The 15632-nt window shown below is 43.8% G+C and overlaps 2 pseudogenes; both read left to right on the forward strand.

Annotated features, from left to right (window-relative positions):
* The first annotated feature begins 2224 nt into the window (after nucleotides 1-2224).
* Nucleotides 2225-10670, forward strand: LOC117853219 (protein VERNALIZATION 3-like; annotated as a pseudogene).
* A 2646-nt stretch (nucleotides 10671-13316) lies between these two features.
* Nucleotides 13317-14624, forward strand: LOC117853173 (protein VERNALIZATION 3-like; annotated as a pseudogene).
* The last annotated feature ends 1008 nt before the right edge of the window (nucleotides 14625-15632 follow it).

A 15632-nucleotide genomic window follows, 5' to 3' on the forward strand; every position in this document is an offset into this window, starting at 1 on the left:
GAGTTGATGAAGAACTTGACGAAGCGGAGGAAGCGATCGAGCAGTCGCGTAGAGCGCTTCCCAAAAACCTTATTCGCCCTCTCCTGGTGCAGGATCGCTGAAGACGACGGTTCCAGAGACTTGCTCTCCCAATCGCTGGTGCACGCCGACAATCGGGATGGAGTAGACTATGGTGGCGGCGCAGCAGCGAGAGGAGGCAAAAATCCTAGCTCGAATAGATCTGTTTTAGGTAGAGGCCGATAGGTCGCATATATAGGAGAGCCCATGATTCTCACGTCGCGATCGTGATCTAAACCGATTAGGATTCCATATATCTTGCTGACTTAAAGACCAAGTAATCAAAAAATAAAATGGCAAAAGGAAGCCACGCCCCCGCAAGGCGAGGGGCTGGTTTCGGCGGACCATTCATGCAGGTGTCGCACGCTCGCGCCCGCGCCCGCACCCTGCCCGACGAGGCGAGGCGTGGCGAGCGAGCGCGTGCGTGTGGAGCTCTCCTTCTCTCCCCACACACATAGCTTGGAGGAGTGGAGACAACTTTTATATTTAAGTTGGTCATCCCTCTCCTCCACTAGCAATGTGGGATTAAAGACTTGCACCACTCCACCTCTTGCCCACATGGGCCTTTGAGATTTATTTGGAATTCTGAAATTACTATGGGCTAGGCCCATTATTTCAACATTATGACCATCTGTAAACACCTGTCTGATTAACCAAGCAAGTTCGTCGTCCTTGGGATTGATCGCTCCATATTGTTGAGGGATAACCATATCTTTCGTTCAAAAAAAATGATCGCAAGCCTCTTAACCTAGTAAAGGAGCGCGTCATTTGCCTTTTCGACCACATAAGTTTAGATCTTGTTCGCCTTTCACATCCTTATGCACATATAAGGAAGCTTTATACCACACGTTGACAACACGCATGAATATTGAATAATATCGTACAGAGGCGGCACAAGATGACAAGACACCCTAAGCTATCCTGCTCGAGGAAATCGTGCAGCCACTCCAGTAATAGTACCTACTCTAAGTTCCTACTCCTTAAGTAGGGGCTGCGCTAACTTTTTAGTGCTCGACATTTAACCCACAACTCTAGCAGTAGTTTCTACTATAGATCCCCTACTTTTCATATGACTTGTGGTGTCTGCTTGTAAGTGGGCAAGTCTTTTTTAATTATTCCAATCCCAACTTCTAGGCGGCGGTGAGGGAGCTTGAGGCCGGGGATGGTGGGGGAGATTGAGCTCTGGGCAGCAGCTGGGGAGCCCAAGTTTCGGAGGTGGTGGGGTGTCAATTAAGGTTGGGGCGGCCAGGGAGCATGACCTTCAGATGACATCGTGATGGCCGAGGAGGGACAGCTCCGGGCAGCGGCCACGGATTTTCCTGAGATCCAGCTCCTGCACCGCATTGTGATGTGATCCGTGTGGGTGCCGAGGCCGACCGTAGCTCACGTTGACATCTTGACTTCCTCCATGCATGGATGACAATATTTGAGTGCACGAGGTGTGGCGGAGGGAGGAGAAGCAACGTTGTGTGGTGAGATTCCTAGCGCGGGAAGAAAACTAAGACAACAACCGAGTAGGGGTTTTCTAAACGTACGTGGGATAAGAGGCTCGTGAGGGAATAGTAGGGGCCTCCCAAAAGTAGGGACCTAAGCAGGCATCTTACTGGTGTATTTTTTTTTGCCCTCAGCCAAGTAGAGTAGTAGACTGAGTAGAGTTCTAAGTGTAAATTAACAACGAGCATCCATCCACGTAGGAAAAATGGCACAGAAGGACATGTATATGACTTCCGTGTAATTGTTGGCGGACATTCTTCCCTCGACCGCACTATGGTTCACAGCCTCCTTCCTGCTACATCTAGTTTAGGTTTGTCTTACATCAAATACTTTTATCTTGGCCAACAATATCTTTAAAAATATATTAATGCCAACAGAAGAAAACATTATATGTTATGATAGTTGATATCGCGATGAGAATCAACACATTTTTGCGCGGTCAGTCTTAATCTAATGATCTTCTTTTATTTATAGTGAAAGTTGAAAACATTTAACTTAAGATAAACCTAAAATTAGTTATATATTGAAACAGACAGAGTATATTATTGTTCAATCGATCGAGTCCAAGACGCAACATAATAATCGAGATGATAGATATGCATGTTCCTGAGCGACTCCTATATAAAGGGGCCACAGGCTGTGGGACACAAGCATGCAAACCAGTGGGGACACGAGGATGCAAACCAACACTAACCAGTAGGACAAATCTAGCTCGAAGCTCTGCGAGTGTCAGCCGGTTGGTCAATTAACCAGCTCGAGCCAAGTTCTTCCAAAAACATCCCTTTTCGTGCGTGCCGTGCGAACAATAGAAGTTGCACGGCTAGCTACCATAGCTTGTTTAGAGGGTGATCGATTGTCCCTGCTCTCGAGTCTCGAAGTCGACATGGCCGGCAGGGGCACGGACCCGTTGGTTATTGGTAGGGTTGTGGGCGACGTGCTCGACCCTTTCGTCCGGACCACCAACCTCAGGGTCAGCTACGGCGCGAGGACCGTAGCCAACGGCTGCGAGCTCAAGCCGTCCATGGTCGCGCACCAGCCCAGGGTCGAGGTCGGCGGACCCGACATGAGGACATTCTACACTCTTGTACGTAGTACTCCAATATAATACTGCAAATAAATTTTATATTCCATACATATCCCAGTACATGATTTCTACGTGCCTGAACGAAAAAAGAAACGAAATGGCTTTGTACAGATAATAGTAGCATAGCGCACGTGTAATTTAATGGCTTTGTACAGATAATAGTAGCATAGCGCACGTGTAATTTAATTTGTGCTGTCCTCGTTCTTCTTTCTCGTGCATGCCATTCATGTAATTCTTGTGCTTCTTTAGGTAATGGTCGACCCGGATGCTCCAAGCCCAAGTGACCCGAACCTTATGTAGTATTTGCACCAGTAAAACACTACGCTAGATTTTATCTGTGCTGGCACAGGAAGTTTAGCGTGCTGGCAGTCGTGATTGGCACCCGCCAGCACAAAATTTTCTTGGGCCGGTGAGGTAGCACCCGCCAGCACAAACCTCTTACATATAAGGCCGTGGGCATCTTTTTCCCCATCCAACCTTCCATTTGGAGCTTGCCCGAGAGGATCTCGGGAAAAGCCCCAAAAACACCAAATTTAAGGGAAAGGTTTTGCTCTTGATTTCTTTGGAGGAGGTACTTATATAAGTGAGTTTGTGCCATTCCACCCTTCTTTTTCAACTTCTATCCATCATTTCTACCTTCATTAGGTTGTCATCTAGATCTATATCTAGACCTATCATTTCTACCTTCATTAGGTTGTCCTCTAGGTCTAGATCTAGACCTAGAGAGAGAAGAGGGAAGAGAGAGAAAATAACTAGAGATGAATTATTTTTATAAATAAAATTCTACAATGCTATGTTTGTCATTTCAATGTAATATAGAATTAATTTTGATTATATTTTTTCTACTTATTAATTATTACATCCATAGTTTAATTAATAAATTTGATTGAATTAATTATAATTGAGTTTGAGTTTTTCCTTCTACTTATTAATTATTACATCCATGGTTTAATTGAGTTTCATTTAGGGTAATATAGAATTGGTTTTTATTACATTTCTTCCCACTTATTAGTTACTACATCTATAATTTAATTTATAGAATTGCAACCGTAGCTTAGTAAATTAGTTAATATAACATAGAATTGTTGTCATAGATTGTTAAGGATGGATCATAGAGTATGGATGTATGGCATACGAAGATATTTGCATACTTTCATGTCAGAGGTATCAAAGTTTGTGGAGGCTGTCGAAGAATCACGCTCGCATTTGCAAGACAAAGCAAATGCAGTGTCCGTGTTTTGACTGTAGCAACAATATTGCATGGGAGGATACTGATGTCATCAAGAGGCATTTGATAAAGCGAGGTTTTGTGGATGGATACATAATTTGGTCCCACCATGGTGAGGCAGGAGGTACTTTCAACAACACAAACATCGATACTGCCTCTGATGAGGTGGGTGGTGATGATGCAAATAAAAATGATCATGTTATGATGGATGAGGATTATGATCGTGGAGATCAAAATGGTGATCAAACAGATGTGCATGTGGAACCACAGGTGGATAAGGATGTGATGTTGATACGGAGGACATGTTGCGCCACATTAAACTGGAAGTGTTGCTAGGGATTGCTAAAGGGTTAGAGAATTTCGAGACACTCAAGAAGGCAGCAAAGGACCGTATATATGTGGGATGGGGGAAGGAGTGGACAGTGTTGTGTTTCGTCCTTCATCTTCTGATCCTGAAGGCTAAATTCGGCTGGTCAGACAATAGTTTCAAAGATCTCCTTACTCTTCTGGGCAATTTGCTCCCAAAGCCTAACTTTGTGCCAAAAACACATACGAAGCAAAGAAGATTATCAATCCATTGAAGATGCGTGTGCAAAAAATAGATGCGTGCAGGAACAACTGCATATTGTATCATGGTGAGTACGCAGCATTGGAAAAGTGTCCAAATTGCGATGCTGGCTGTTACAAAAGTAATGCTGATTTCTATGAGGATCGTGCCGGTTCCTCCATCGGGAATAAGAGGAAGAAGGGTGCAAAGAAAAGTGCTGGTGCTCAAGTGGAGTATGAGTCCTGTATAGGTACTGACACAATGACTCAACGCAGAATCCCTGCCTTGGTGATGTGGTACTTGCCGGTGGAGAATCGTCTGAAGCGTTTGTTCTCAAACCCAAAGACTGATGAAATGATGACTTGGCATGTTGATCGCCCAGTAAAGGATCACGGAAATCTTCGACATCCTTCCGATGCTCTCCAGTGGAGGACCTATGATGCTAATCATCTAGAGTTTTTAGATGAAAAAAGGAATGTACGGTTCGTATTGAGAACAGACGGCATGAATCCGTTTGGTGAAAGAAGCAGCACGCACAGCACATGGCCAGTGCTAATGACCATATACAATCTTCCCCCATGGCTATGTCACAAGAGATAGTTCCTTTTGCTAACCATTCTCATACAAGGCCCGAAGCAACCTGGCATCAACATAGATGTTTTCCTTGAGCTATTGATAGAAGATATGCAGAAACTTGAGGAAGATGGGGTTCGAATGTGGGATGAGTACAGACATGAGCATTTCACATTAAGGGCCATTATCTTTGTTACCATCAATGATTATCCCGCCCTATTTGTCCTGATAGGTCAGGTAAAAGGTAAGACAACATGCGTAGTTTTCATGGATGGAACATCATATGTGTACTTTAAGGGATCTATGAAGACAGTGTTCATGCGACATAGATGCTTCTTATTGAAGACACACAAATATCACAGGATGAAGGTCTTTTTTGATGGCACCAATGAGAATGATTTTGCTCCAAAACCAGCTACGGCTAAAATGGTATTTGAAATGTGCAAGAAGGTCAAGTTTAAACTTGGTAAGAAGTCATTATGTGGTGTTGATAATTCGAAAAGGGGAAGGAAGCAGACTGAAACTACAGACGTCACAGACTTGCCATTTAAGAAGATGTCTATCTTCTTTAAGTATTTGCCATACTGGTAAGAGCTGGTGGTGCACCATGCCATTGATGGGATGCATCTTCAGAAGAATGTGTTCGATAGCACCATTGGATTCTTGGGCTTATCAGGCAAGACAAAGGATGGACTAAAATCACGTAAGGATCTAGTTGACCTTCAAATCAGGCCAGAACTCCACCCGCAAAAACTTCCTAATGGTAAGCATTACCTTCCCCAGCTAGCTACAACTTAACACCAGATGAGAGATTGGCTATGTGCAAGTGCTTGTGTGGCTTGAAAGTGCCGACCGGATTCTCAACCAACATCCGGTCACTAGTCTCATTGAAGGACATGACGCTTGCCGGCTATAACTCTCACGATTGCCATGTGATGATCACAGTTTTTCTCGCTATTGCAATCCAGGCTATCAAACCAGTATTTGTAATGATGGTTATCACACGGATGTGTTACTTCTTCAACGTGATTTTGCAAAAAGTGATCGATCGTGTCAAGTTGGCTAGGCTTCAACTGTTATTCGGGAACTCCGGCCGAGCTCGAGATATGCTTCCCTCCGTCCTTTTTTGATATCATGGAACATCTTAAGGTCCACATGGTCCAGCAAATAACTGAACTAGGGCATATGTACTTCCATCAGATGTGGACATACGAATGGTTCATGTCGACTCTCAATGGATACATGAGAAACAAGGCCTTTTCAGAGGGCAGCATGATCAAGAGCTACCATACAGAGCAGAGTGCTGACTGCTGCATAGATTACAAAAAAGCTAAGAGAGCTATTGTTTTACCGGAATCTCGACACGAGGGCAGATTGTCCAAGAGAGGTACCATTGGAATGAAAAGATTCAAAGACAAGGACAACCATCAATTGGAGAAAGCGCATTCAAGCATTCTACAACAGCTCGCAATAGTGGAGCCATTCATCGAGCAACACCTAAATGAGGTCTGTGGACAAAGTAATGGTCACTTGGAGGATTGGATCATCAAAGAGCAAAAGCGCCGTTTCCCATCATGGAGCAGCTATTTGAAGGAAATTCCACAGACGAAGTAACATTGACAAGGTTGGCGTCTGGGCCATCAAGCAAGGTCACCTCATGGCAAGCATATGAAATTAATGGATACAAATTTTATACCACCGCAAGGGACAACTAAAGCGTGGCGTACCAAAACAGTGGTGTTCACATAGATGCAGTTGATACATTCGGACAAAACATAACTTACCACGGTTTCATAGATGAATTATGGGAACTTGACTATGTAGAGAATATCCGGATCCCCGTCTTTCGGTGCCAATGGGTCAAACACCCGAATGGTGTTATAGATGACGATTATGGGTTGACACTTGTAGACCTAGCCAATATAGGTTACACAGATGACCCATGGGTACTCGCTGAGCGTGTCGCACAGGTATTCTTCATAAATGACCCTATGAATGCAAAGAAGCACATTGCCATCTTTGGAAAACAAAGGATACTTGGAGTAGAAGGTGTAGTGGACATTGAGGATTACAATCAGTATGAGGAATTGGACCTGCTCAAAGACCATGAACGAAGAATCAAGTATGTTGAAGCAAGCATTGATAAATCCATGAAGACATGGTTATATAGTGAAGAATTGTTAAAGGATAAATTAACATTTCTTATTAGTTATGTTGTAAGACTTATTAATTATCTTGTAGACTTTATTAATGTGGATTAGACTTTATTATCTTGTAACTGACTTTCAGCATAAGAAAAGGGTACGGGTACATCCATGCCACAATACAATATAACCAGTTCTGATAATAGTGCAAGTTTGTACATCAATACTTAAAGGTCCTAGAGAGAACAAGTTCAAATCCATAAATAAAGGGTAGGGGTACAACCATGCATGTTACATATTTCATACTTTGGCTCGCTTCCTTGGACATGGAACATAGTTAAGGTCTCCAATCGTCCAGCCTAGAACTTCATCAAAATAATTTAGAGCACGGATGAGTGCACTCTCCTTCGCTTTACATGGACAACCACATACACTACTATAAATCTCGAACAATGGAGACGTTAACTGATGTGGCCTATAGAAAGTGAGATGAGCCTGGAACTTCAAATCTGGGGTGAACATCGGGTTTCCACACATGTAAGTCAAATCAAACTTTTCCAAGACTTGATCCAGAATCGCACGAAAGCTCACTTCCACAATGGTAGTACCATATATATCCTAAAAGATGATAATAACATGATGAAAGTTAAAAGATGTAACATAACTAAAGTTAAAAGAATGATAAAAGAATGTTCCATACCATGTCATTAAGCCGAGAAAGCCTCTCAGTAGTCACAATCACATTGCCTTCTCCATCCTCGAGCTGTTTTATTCGAAAATATGAAAAGTCTGACACAAAGTACCCATGATCCTTAAGCTGCTCTAGGCAGGCCTCCAGGATGGTTCTCTCAACAGCTACCGTATTTGGTGCTATTTTACCCCATGTGGCAATTGAAACATTCAGGATGGCCTCTCCTGGTGACAACAAGGTGAAATCTGTATCTCCAACGGGTACTTGAAAAGAGAGATGTACTCTTTTCAATTTAGGTTCACCAATGTCCTCGGTTTGCACTACAGGAGAAGCACCACCTATAGTTTCGACAACATCTTTGAGCCATATAATAGGTTTGATAAGCTACATTGTATGTAAGTAAATTTAGAATTTATTCATGTGTAGTAACAAAATCAATTAAAATAAGGAAAGAATATTACTATGTTGGGAATTGCTCCTCTGCTTCGATCGCCGAATGGCAAGTCAATGGGGCCATGGAAGTGAAGTCCTGGACGACTAGCGGGAGGGTCATCGAGCTCGAACTGTCCTTTGCCACCTCAATTCCTTTGCGTCAGATGAAGTCCCAATCGATTATGAGCATGGCAAACTATTCTTGTATTAGTGGGATCTACTGGAGGGCCCATGGGAACCGAATAAGCTGCATGGATGGATCATGAATGCAATGAAGCAAGGTATTCGAGCAATCACCGCGCATGTCCTAACTAAGGTTTTCCTTGGTGTTCTCAATTACCAGATTGTGATCGATTTCAAGGATTTGCACAGACTTTACAATTGACAACACCTCAATGTGAATCTCATTTCCGCATGGGTTCTTGTAAGTACCTTGACCCAGCACGAATAAGCGAACCAGAGCACAAGCTCAAAATGATGGAAACAATCAAAGCACAAATAGAAGTAGCAGAGACACAAGCGGAGAAAAGTGCTATAAAGTTAAAAGCCCACAGAGATGAAATGCACATAGTGTCAGTATACATTGGAAGAGTAATGAGGAAAAAGGCTGACAAGGATCATGTCATGGCTCCTTACAATTTTGAGTAAGCTAGCTAGTTTTAATAGGTGCTATTTAATGCCATCTATAATGTAAATTATTTTTATATAACGCAGAGATAACTGGATTTGCATCATTATTTTACCCAAGCTAGGAGAAGCAGTGGTCCTCGACTCAGCCAGCTTTCATAGAGATAGGTACAAGAATTTCATAGGCATTATACAAAAGTAAGACATTCCTTGGGAGCATTTAAATGCATGTTGACATTCTAGGCACCTAAGTTGTATTACTAACTCTTATCTTTATATCCTCAAAGTGCAGACAAGCTTTACATACTAAAAGGCGGGGAGCACAATCCAAAAAGGACAAAAGCTATGAAAATATTATATCATAGATTCGTAAAAACATAAAAACTATTTTTTCATATAATATAAATTTGTCATTAATAACAACTCATCATTTTTCTATTTGATTGCAGTACCACAAGCAACCTCCTGGCTCTATGATATGCGGATATTACATGTGCGAGTTCCTCAGAAATAATGGGAGGTATCGGACGAACCCTGAAGACATAAGTCTCTTATACACTGCCATGTGCTAACTTCCTAATGGTAATACATCCTAATCTTAATTTACTGTATACCTGCATATGCCTACCATTGACAGTCACGATGCTAAGATCGAAGACAAACAAATCGATAACATTTGTACGGACATGACGAGATTCATCCTACGCGAGATTTGTCATGAGGATGGAGCATTCTTTGAAAATGATGGTGTGTTGATGTCGGACGAGTGCACAAATCTTCGTAGATGGGCGTAGTAGTTTTAATATTAGCGTGGCAAAGAATAGCTCTATTCCAATAGTGTGAATTATATATTATGTATGATGCAGTTTTGAATAATATGAATTATTTATTATTCAAGTTTATTGTTACGTGGTTGGAGATACATATTTCAATTTGACGGCTAAAAACTTACGGGAAACATAAATTATAAATAACTCATGGGAAATAATATATTGAATGGGAAAATACATATTCCTAGAACCATCTGTTCTGGCGGGTGGTTAACGTCGCCCGCTAGCACAGAGCGGTATGTGCTGGTGGGCGAGCACCCGCGGGCATAAACGGCATTTGTACTGGCTCAAGTTTGCTGATGGGTGCGATACCCGCTAGCACAAATCTGTTCTAGCTGCCAGAACAAATGCTTCCTGGCGTAGTGAAAACTTTTACAGACTCGTGTCACACACTCGCACTCTGTAGTGTATATGCTACAGTATTATGTGATGATGATGGTTACATACGGATTGATCGACACTGTGTGCATGCAGGCTGGTTACTGATATTCCAGGAACTACCGGAGCGGCGTTTGGTGAGCCATCTGCTCTCTGTCTTAATAATCTGCATCTACCTCTATCCACACAACCTCTTTACTATACGGTTCACCGTGATCTTCCGAAAAAAAGAAACTAGACGGGCATACAGCTAGTTACAGAACAAATCAAATGCACGTACACGCGGCAGATGCACAACCATATGGTAGTGATAGTTGTGGACGATGTGATCGATGCATGCATTTCTCTGAGCGCAGGGCAAGAGGTGACTTGCTACGAGCCCTCTCGGCCGACCATCGGGATCCACTGATTCGTGTTGAGGCTGTTCCAGCAGCTGGGCCGGCAGACGGTGTACGCCCCCGGCTGGCGCCAGATTTCAACACCAGGGACTTCGCCCAACTCTACAACCTCGGCCCGCCGGTTGCCGCCGTCTACTTCAACTGCCAGCGTGAGGCTGGCTCTGGCGCCAGGAGGATGTACCCCTAAACTCTCCATCATCCGAGCCAAGCGCGAACCAAATTAATTAAGATGTGTGATTAATTGAAAGCAATTAACGAACTAGCAGCAGCCAATCAAGGACGACGAAGCCTACCTTATTATTAGCGAAAACTGCGCACCTAGAAAAACCACAACGACCTACAATTTAGGACGGAGGGAGTAACGTTGTAACAGTGTTGGTATATTTCATGCATCTATATGCATGCTTGGTATATTTCATGCATCTATATGCATGCATGCATGGATGAATATCCCGTTCAGTTCTCGATCATGCAAAGCACACTTTGAATATCTGTAATAATCAACAAAAAGGACAGGACTTACGCAGCACAACAATAGATTGTACTGTAAACCAGCAACCTAGCTTGCCGACGAATTGCTTGACCCGCCGGTGGAGGATTGATGATCGAGGAAGGGGCAGAAAGGTTCGTAAAGGTGAGCACACCGGCCGTCATGTGAGAACGGTGGGCGCAGCAGCCTTTACATGTTGCCCGTTGACAAATGAAGAATCACCGGATGCCACTGCAGGAACATCGTCAGGACCAGGCTTTTCCAATAGATGTCGTACTACGCAATATTCCTCGGCAGCTTTAAGAATTGACCTTCTTCTACGTATATAATAACTTGTAAGGTTACCTGCACAAAAATACCGGGGTTAGACTTATTTTAACTATATTTTTACTTCTACTTTTTAAGCCAAACTAGCAAGCTGACCCGCACAAATAGCGCAGATATCTGGTAACGTTGATTTCAAAATACGGTTTGATTTATTCATGTCATTGTAACCGTTTTGTCCTAATGGCCCAAACAAATATATCGTCTGTACTTTTTAGCTTCATATCATTTCTCAAAATATCATCCAAGGATAAAAGAAAGCAAATACATAAGGACAGAGAACGAATTGAGAGAGGAAATAGGCAACTTGTCAATGTCGTAGTAGGTTTAGCTACATACTTCTTCTTCTTCTTCTTTTTTTGAAACGAATAGGTTTAGCTACATGCTGACACTGCACTACTGCAGCACACATGCATTATCACCATCTGTAAACACCTATCTGATTAACCCAGCAGGTTCATCGTCCTTGGGATTGGTCGCTCCATATTGTTGAGGGATAACGATCGCAAGCCTGTTTCGTTCAAAAAAAAAAAACGATCGCAAGCCTCTTAACCTAGTAGTAAAGGAGCGTGTCATTTGTATACTCTGCGCTTTATTGCAAGAGATCTGACACTGCTGTCTTCTTCATCCTTTCCGACCATGTAAGTTTAGATCTTGTCCACCTTTCACATTGTTATATTGTTATGCACATATAAGGAAGCTTTATGCCACATGTCGACAACACGCATGAATATTGAATAATATCCTACAGAGGCGGCACAAGATGACAAGACGCCCTAAGCTATCCTGCTTGAGAAAATCGTGCAGCCACTCCAGCAATAGTACCTACTTTAAGGTTCCTACTCCTTAAGTAGGGGCTGGCTAACTTTTTAGTGCTCGACATTTAACCCACAACTACATTCTACTATAGATCCCCTACTTTTCATATGGCTTGTGGTGTCTGCTTGTAAGTGGGCAAGTCTTTTTTAATTATTCCCCTCCCCACTTCTAGGCGGCGGTGAGGGAGCTCGAGGCCATGGATGGTGGGGGAGATTGAGCTCCGGGCAGCAGCTGGGGAGCCCAAGTTTCGGACGGTAGTGGGTGGACAGTGGTGGGGTGCCAATTAAGGTTCGGGCGGCCAAGGAGCATGAGCTTTAGATGACGTCATGATGGCTGAGGAGGGACGGCTCCGGGCAGCGGCCGCGGATTTTCCTGAGATCTAGCTCCTGCACCGCACTGTGATGTGATCCGTGTGGGCGCCGAGGCCGACTGTAGCTCACGTTGACATCTCGACTTCCTCCATGCATGGATGACAATATTTGAGTGCACGAGGTGTGGCGGAGGGAGGAGAAGCAACGTTGTGTGGTGAGATTCCTAGCGCGGGAAGAAAACTAAGACAACAACCGAGTAGGGGTTTTCTAAACGTACGTGGGATAAGAGGCTCGTGAGGGAATAGTAGGGGCCTCCCAAAAGTAGGGACCTAAGCAGGCATCTTACTGGTGTATTTTTTTTTGCCCTCAGCCAAGTAGAGTAGTAGACTGAGTAGAGTTCTAAGTGTAAATTAACAACGAGCATCCATCCACGTAGGAAAAATGGCACAGAAGGACATGTATATGACTTCCGTGTAATTGTTGGCGGACATTCTTCCCTCGACCACACTATGGTTCACAACCTCCTTCCTGCTACATCTAGTTTAGGTTTGTCTTACATCAAATACTTTTATCTTGGCCAACAATTTCTTTAAAAATATATTATTGCCAACAGAAGAAAACATTATATTTTATGATAGTTGATATCGCGATGAGAATCAACACATTTTTTCGCGGTCAGTCTTAATCTAATGATCTTCTTTTATTTATAGTGAAAGTTGAAAACATTTAACTTAAGATAAACCTAAAATTAGTTATATTTTGAAACAGACAGAGTATATTATTGTTCAATCGATCGAGTCCAAGACGCAACATAATAATCGAGATGATAGATATGCATGTTCCTGAGCTTGACAGACTCCTATATAAAGGGGCCACAGGCTGTGGGACACAAGCATGCAAACCAGTGGGGACACGAGGATGCAAACCAACACTAACCAGTAGGACAAATCTAGCTCGAAGCTCTGCGAGTGTCAGCCGGTTGGTCAATTAACCAGCTCGAGCCAAGTTCTTCCAAAAACATCCCTTTTCGTGCGTGCCGTGCGAACAATAGAAGTTGCACGGCTAGCTACCATAGCTTGTTTAGAGGGTGATCGATTGTCCCTGCTCTCGAGTCTCGAAGTCGACATGGCCGGCAGGGGCACGGACCCGTTGGTTATTGGTAGGGTTGTGGGCGACGTGCTCGACCCTTTCGTCCGGACCACCAACCTCAGGGTCAGCTACGGCGCGAGGACCGTAGCCAACGGCTGCGAGCTCAAGCCGTCCATGGTCGCGCACCAGCCCAGGGTCGAGGTCGGCGGACCCGACATATGAGGACATTCTACACTCTTGTACGTACTACTCCAATATAATACTGCAAATAAATTTTATATTCCATACATATCCCAGTACATGATTTCTACGTGCCTGAACGAAAAAAGAAACGAAATGGCTTTGTACAGATAATAGTAGCATAGCGCACGTGTAATTTAATTTGTGCTGTCCTCATTCTTCTTTCTCGTGCATGCCATTCTTGTAATTCTTGTGCTTCTTTAGGTAATGGTCGACCCGGATGCTCCAAGCCCAAGTGCCCCGAACCTTATGGAGTATTTGCACTGGTAAAAACTTTTACAGACTCCTGTCACACACTCGCACTCTGTAGTGTATATGCTAGACTATTATGTGATGGTGATGGTTGCATACGGATTGATCGACACTGTCTGCATGCAGGCTGGTTACTGATATTCCAGGAACTACCGGAGCGGCGTTTGGTGAGCCATCTGGTCTCTGTCTTAATAATCTGTATCTACCTCTGTCCACACAACCTCTTTACTATACGGTTTACCGTGATCTTCCGAAAAAAAGAAACTAGACGGGCTTACAGCTAGCTACAGAACAAATCAAATGCACGTACACGCGGCAGATGCACAACCATATGGTAGTGATAGTTGTAGACGATGTGATCGATGCATGCATTTCTCTGAGCGCAGGGCAAGAGGTGACTTGCTACGAGCCCCCTCGGCCGACCATCGGGATCCACCGATTCGTGTTAGTGCTGTTCCAGCAGCTGGGCCGGCAGACGGTGTACGCCCCCGGCTGGCGCCAGAATTTCAACACCAGGGACTTCGCCCAGCTCTACAATCTCGGCCCGCCGGTTGCCGCCGTCTACTTCAACTGCCAACGTGAGGCCGGCTCTGGCGGCAGGAGGATGTACCCCTAAACTCTCCTTCATCCGAGCGAAGCGCGCAACAAATTAATTCAGATGTACCCGTAAACTCTCCATCATCAACAACTTATGCAGTGTTAAGGTAATAATTTTTATACATAGATAGCTTCTGCTACTGGAGGAAGTGGCGATGGTGGGGGCGATCGTGGTTCCTCTTTCGGCAAGGGGAAAACATAGTTGGCCCTCAGCATAAGCTGAAGAAAATGAGCGCGTTGGAAAAAGCAATGCTTCGTTATTTGCAGCACGTCATGAAGAAACTGTTGTCGCGGGTCAGGAACCTCCTTTTGGTGCTCGTTATGCTCCATCCTCAGTCCCGGGTGTTTCACGTCCACTTAGTACTACCGTTTCAGGCGGCACAAATAAACCTAAGGATGATGCTGGGTCAGCGGAACCTTCGTCTTCACCGCCCAAGGATGCTTAAAGTCCTCCTAGATAATAACAGTGGATGGCTTGTTGTATTGTATCATGCGTTGTTTGGATCTTTAATCAATTTTCACGTGTAATCCATTGTCAAGTGTAATCCATTTTCATGCGTAATACGATGCATATTTGGATCTTCATGTTGTTTGGATCTTTAATCAATTTTCACGCGTAATCCATTGTCAAGTGTAATCCATTTTCATGCGTAATACGATGCATATGAACCGGCAATGGATGTATAATGCAGACAGGCGGAGCAAGGTGTTTATTGATGGCTTGCATTATTTTCTCGAAGTGGCCAAAGCGAATAAGCCAGAGAATGGGTTCGTATGTTGTCCATGCTTCCAATGTAATAACAAGAAGGAGTATTCAAAGGATTCCTGGGGGACTATTCAGAGCCACTTGTTTAAATACGGTTTTAAGCCTAACTATTTGGTTTGGACCAAGCACGGTGAACGAGGGGTTGTAATGGAAGATGGGGAGGAGGAGGAGGAAGATGACAACATTCCGGACTCGGTTGCAGGCCAAGCTTTTGCAGATACTACAATGGGCGAGGCTAATGAAGATGAGTTTGCAGAAAAT

This window comes from Setaria viridis, chromosome 4, assembly GCF_005286985.2.
Source record: "Setaria viridis chromosome 4, Setaria_viridis_v4.0, whole genome shotgun sequence".
In the NCBI taxonomy this organism is placed as follows: Eukaryota; Viridiplantae; Streptophyta; class Magnoliopsida; order Poales; family Poaceae; genus Setaria; species Setaria viridis.